This window comes from Rutidosis leptorrhynchoides, chromosome 3 (genome assembly GCF_046630445.1).
Source record: "Rutidosis leptorrhynchoides isolate AG116_Rl617_1_P2 chromosome 3, CSIRO_AGI_Rlap_v1, whole genome shotgun sequence".
Taxonomy (NCBI): domain Eukaryota; kingdom Viridiplantae; phylum Streptophyta; class Magnoliopsida; order Asterales; family Asteraceae; genus Rutidosis; species Rutidosis leptorrhynchoides.
Window position 1 is genome coordinate 582,916,076 of NC_092335.1, and position 6,271 is coordinate 582,922,346.

The following is a 6,271-nucleotide window of genomic DNA, read 5'->3' on the forward strand; positions in this document are numbered from 1 at the left end:
AACACGTCAAACATTCTCCTACGTATTTAGCAACATCGGCTTTCATACCCGGCCACCAAAAATGTTTCTTGAGATCCTTGTACATCTTCCCCGTTCCAGGATGTATTGAGTATCTGGTTTTATGAGCTTCTCTAAGTACCATTTCTCTCATATCTCCAAATTTTGGTACCCAAATCCTTTCAGCTCTATACCGGGTTCCGTCTTCCCGAATATTAAGATGCTTCTCCGATCCTTTGGGTATTTCATCCTTTAAATTTCCCTCTTTTAAAACTCCTTGTTGCGCCTCCTTTATTTGAGTAGTAAGGTTATTATGAATCATTATATTCATAGATTTTACTCGAATGGGTTCTCTGTCCTTCCTGCTCAAGGCATCGGCTACCACATTTGCCTTCCCCGGGTGGTAACGAATCTCAAAGTCGTAATCATTCAACAATTCAATCCACCTACGCTGCCTCATATTCAGTTGTTTCTGATTAAATATGTGTTGAAGACTTTTGTGGTCGGTATATATAATACTTTTGACCCCATATAAGTACTGCCTCCAAGTCTTTAATGCAAAAACAACTGCGCCTAATTCCAAATCATGCGTCGTATAATTTTGTTCGTGAATCTTCAATTGTCTAGACGCATAAGCAATCACCTTCGTTCGTTCGTTGCCTCCAAGTCTTTGGTGAGGACCTTCAAGGTCCAATGGCGTCGTAGTAAAGGTTCCGAATTTACATGGGAACCCGAAGAATTTGTGTTGGTTTATCTTCCTGCTTGTCATGCAGCTTGGATCGCGAGGACGCGCTCCGATTCAAGTGGGGGAGAGTTGTAATACCCTAGTTATTATCGTACAGAAGTGTATATAGTGTACATAAAGCGAGGGGAACTGTGTGTAATTAAACGTGATCGGAATCTGTTCAGACTATAGTGCGCGCCGCGCACCCTTAAAGGAGCGCGCCGCGCACCACTACTGTAGCCGGGTTCTTTTTCTTTTAATCAGATATTTTGGAAGGGTATTGAGGTAATTTCACTTGAGGACGAGTTAAGGTCACAGATCAGTGGTTTGGGTGAGTCATAACTCCACTTTCAACAACCATTTTCATCCTACTTTAATTCTAGTAAGAGAAACCCAAAATTTAGAGAGAGAAAGCTCAAGTAAAGGAAGAAGGAGCTAGTTTCGGGTCTTAGCTCGGGTTATAAAGTTGTCCATCTCCTCGCTAGCAACAATTTGGTTGTGTTGGTAAGTTCTAATTTTGATTTCCTTGATTTAATTTATTTAAAGGTTAGAACTTGGGTTAGTGATGAACACAAAACCCATTAATGGTGATTTTGGGGGTTTTGGGTAAGATTGAGTCATTAGGACTCAAGGATGACTAACCTAGGGTTTCAAGGTAATAATTGGTGTTATTGAGTCTATAATGGTTAGTTATTCACTAGCTTACTTGTGTTGTTAATAAAATTGGTTCTAGGGTTCATGGTGGACTTGAAATGGGTCAAATGGGTAGGTTTGACCTAGTGGGTTAAATTATGTATGAAAACACCCTATTTATGTGTTGATGGAAGTCTTAGAACCTTAATCGCTAGCTTTTAGTGATTAGTTGGGAGTATTGACCTCTAATGAGTGTTTATAGTGCAAATGGGTCATAAATACACTAGTGGGTCTAGTTGGTGGAAAGTCCAACTTATTATGTGAATTAATTGTGTTAGGTGACTCGCTTTGAAGTTACAAGTGTTATTGGAAATCTCGCCAAGTCGACAAGGTGAGTGGAATGATTATACATGTGTGTATATAATGTATCTATTTGTAGGGCGGGGAAGGGGCCGGGGTATATGTTGTTTATACCACCAAGAGTTAGTGATATATTTCGCTGTACACTAACGATGGATATTTCGTTGTCCAAATTGCCCAAGAGTTAGTGATATATTTCGTTGTACACTAACGATTGCTTGAACGGATATTTCGTTGTCCGTGTCACCTCGGGGTTAGTGATATATTTCGTTGTACACTAACGGTTGTTATGAACACCGATGGGAAATTCGAAGTACCATTCCCTTGTGTGTTGGTTAACCTTAATTATGCGTTGTATTGTAGTATATTATATCATTCGGGTTATATATATGCTATTGTGGTGCTAGCTTGTGATCTTGAAGGGTTTAGAGTTATACTTGCGATGGTATGCTATGTAAATTGCTAGCGTGTATGAGGTAATTGTGTAAGTGCTTGCAAGTAGGTGTATTATATATGTATATGTATAATTATTGCATTCACTAAGCGTTAGCTTACCCTCTCGTTGTTTACCTTTTTAGGATCCGGCATGGTTAAAGGAAAAGGTATTCGCTTGGACTAGTGGCGCCTCAGGGGTTTTAGCTTTTTGGAAGTTCGACCAAGATTTGGGTAGTTTAACCCCAAACACAATGCTCTAGTGACGTTTGGCAATTAAACTTTTTGTGGTCGAAACTCGTATTTCGTACTTAATGGCATTTTGAGCATATGTGGGCCCCGCAATGTAAAACTCGTTTTATCATTGATTCGTGCTTGTTTTACTTATACTAATATGATGTGAAAAGCATTTCGCCTAAAAATGATGGGAAGTGTTAGATCTTTTTACGAAAACGGAACATTTTAGACAGCGGGCTGCCAGGCCCTGTGCGCGCCGCGCACAGGTAGGGGTGCGCGCCGCGCACCCAGCCTGGGCAGGTCTGCTTCGAATATTTTTTTTTATTTCGCAGTTTTGGTTGGTTAACGGGTTGGGTCGTTACAAAACCTATACCTTTTCTGTTTAGTTTCATAAAGTCAAGTTCAATACGAAACCGTGGCCGCTTAAATCACTCAAAACGGATTAGAAACGAAGAAATGGCGAGCAAAACAAAATTGGTAAAAACTACTAGCTACGTGAAAATTGGTAACAAATCTATTCCAACCATAACTTAATCAACTTATATTGTATATTATGTAATCTTGAGATACCATAGACACGTATACAATGTTTCGACCTATCATGTAGACACATTTATATATATTTCGGAACAACCATAGACACTCTATATGTGAATGTTGGAGTTAGCTATACAGGGTTGAGGTTGATTCCAAAATATATATAGTTTGAGTTGTGATCAATACTGAGATACGTATACACTGGGTCATGGATTGATTCAAGATAATATTTATCGATTTATTTCTGTACATCTAACTGTGGACAACTAGTTGTAGGTTACTAACGAGGACAGCTGACTTAATAAACTTAAAACATCAAAATATATTAAAAGTGTTGTAAATATATTTTAAACATACTTTGATATATATGTATATATTGTTATAGGTTCGTGAATCAACCAGTGGCCAAGTCTTGCTTCCCGACGAAGTAAAAATCTGTAAAAGTGAGTTATAGTCCCACTTTTAAAATCTAATATTTTTGGGATGAGAATACATGCAGGTTTTATAAATGATTTACAAAATAGACACAAGTACGTGAAACTACATTCTATGGTTGAATTATTGAAATCGAATATGCCCCCTTTTTATTAAGTCTGGTAATCTAAGAATTAGGGAACAGACACCCTAATTGACGCGAATCCTAAAGATAGATCTATTGGGCCTAACAAACCCCATCCAAAGTACCGGATGCTTTAGTACTTCGAAATTTATATCATATCCGAAGGGTGTCCCGGAATGATGGGGATATTCTTAAATATGCATCTTGTTAATGTCGGTTATCAGGTGTTCACCATATGAATGATTTTTATCTCTATGTATGGGATGTGCATTGAAATATAAAATCTTGTGGTCTATTATTATGATTTGATAATATATAGGTTAAACCTATAACTCACCAACATTTTTGTTGACGTTTTAAGCATGTTTATTCTCAGGTGATTATTAAGAGCTTCCGCTGTCGCATACTTAAATAAGGACGAGATTTGGAGTCCATGCTTGTATGATATTGTGTAAAAACTGCATTCAAGAAACTTATTTCGTTATAACATATTTGTAATGTAAACCATATATGTAATGGTCGCGTGTAAACATGATATTTTAGATTATCATTATTTGATAATCTACGTAAAGCTTTTTAAACCTTTATTGATGAAATAAAGGTTATGGTTTGTTTTAAAATGAATGCAGTCTTTGAAAAACGTCTCATATAGAGGTCAAAACCTCGCAACGAAATCAATTAATATGGAACGTTTTTAATCAATAAGAACGGGACATTTCAGATGACACCATTTTTATGGGCGAATGGAGTAGATCGAATGCGCGTAGTCTACAAAATCTCCTTACGTGTTTCGAACTTGCTTTCGGGTTAAAGGTGAAATTTCATAAAAGTTGTTTGTATAGAATTGGAGTGAGTAGTGATGAGATGCTTGGGTAGCTAATCAATTTGGTTGCAAAGTAGGTTCATTCACGTTCACTTGTCTTGGGTTGCCGATTGGTTGTAGGATGATAAAACTAAGAGATTGGAACCCGGTTATTGAAAAAAAAAATCAAAAGTCGGCTTTCAAGTTGGAAAATGAGATCGATGTCATACGGTGGAAGATTAGTGCTTATTAAATCGGTTCTTTCGAGTCTCCCGTTGTACTATTTCTCACTTTATCGTGCCCCGCAATGTGTGATAAAATAAATTGAGAGTATGAGGCGTATATTTTTTTGGGCTGGTCGGATTCGGGTTCTAAAATCTCGTTGGTCAAATGAGATAACATCTTAACAACATTTGGGAATGAGGGGGTTAAACATCGGGTTTCTTAAGGGTAAAAACTTAGCCCTTTTTGCAAAGTGGCGGTGGAGGTTTAAAATCGAAATCATCTCACTTTGGGTTAGAGTTATACGTAGCATTTATGGTTCGTGTGGTGGCTTGGGGTCGGGTGGTGACTTACGTTATAGCCCAACCTTGGGTACATGGTCTAACATCATTGATGCAGGTAATACATTGGAAGACTTAGGTATTCCTTTCAAGAATTTCTTCAGTAAATCTGTTGGGAATGGTTCGTTTACATCATTTTGGAATGAAGTGTGGATAGGGAATAACAAACTCAACTCCCTATTCCCGCGTAACTACCGATTAGAAACTGAGAAAGATGCTGCTTTTTGTGACCAGATCCAGCGAATTGGGCCTGCGAACAGTTTTAGCTGGGCATGGGCCCGTCAACCAATGGGTCGTCCACGTGGCGAGTTTGATGCAATGATGCCGCTATTGTCCGAGGTTCATCTAACCGAACAAATGGACGATTGGAAATGGAATTTAAATGACGATAAACCTTTTACTGTCGAAAATTTATCCAGAATATGTGACGAAAAAATTATGTCATTGGGTAACAACATGTCAGATACTTTGTGAAACAATCTTGTTCTGAAAAAATTGAAAATTTCATGTGGCGGTTAATGAGGAAACGACTACCGGTGCAGATCGAGTTGAATAAAAGGGGAATTGATTTGCATAGTGTTAGATGCCCTCTTTGTGATGACGACTTGGTAATTACGAATCATACTTTGGTCTTTTGTTCTCATGCTTTTGATGTTTGGAATCGGGTTTATAGTTGGTGGGGTTCGGGGTCCTTTCGAATCTTGGTTTCTACGAAATTCTTAGAGGCAACTCTGGAACCCCGCTGTCTACATTTGGGAAGAAAATTTGGCAAGCTATCGAATGGATCAGTGCGTACTATATTTGACAAAATTGTATTAATAAAGTATTTCGTGGAAGTTCATGGAATGCCCCGGTTACTCTAAATGGAATTCAAGTTAAGTCTTTCGAATGGATTTCACTTAGATCGAGAGGAAAGAAGTTTGATTGGCTTACGTTGGTTGAGTAACCCACATACATACCTTTCGTGTTAGATTAGGAGGTTTTGGTTGCACCCTTCACATCCTTAACTATCGAATTGTAATCTTGGATAATTATTTGTGTTTTGTATGTGCCTATATTATGTTGTGATTAATAAAATTCCTTGCTTTTAAAGAAAAAAAAATGGGTTCCCGATAATAAGTTAGGGAGGGAGTGAGTGAGTACATGTAAACCAGATGTAAACCAGATCATAGATGTGCCACAGGCATCTTGCCTCAGTGGTAGCAGGTTTACCTGCTTGTGAGAGAGACCCGGGTTCGAGTCTCGATTGCGGCGGGGGTTTTCCCTGAATTCCTGACCTGACTCCGCATGGAAGGGTCAAGGGTCGTGGTTTCCTCCGAGTGCATGCATGTGCGACTAACCTCTAACCTGCCATTCAAAAAAAAAAAAAAAAAAAAAAAAAAAAAAAAGATCATAGATGTAGGACCTGAGAGTGTGGACTCTCCTCA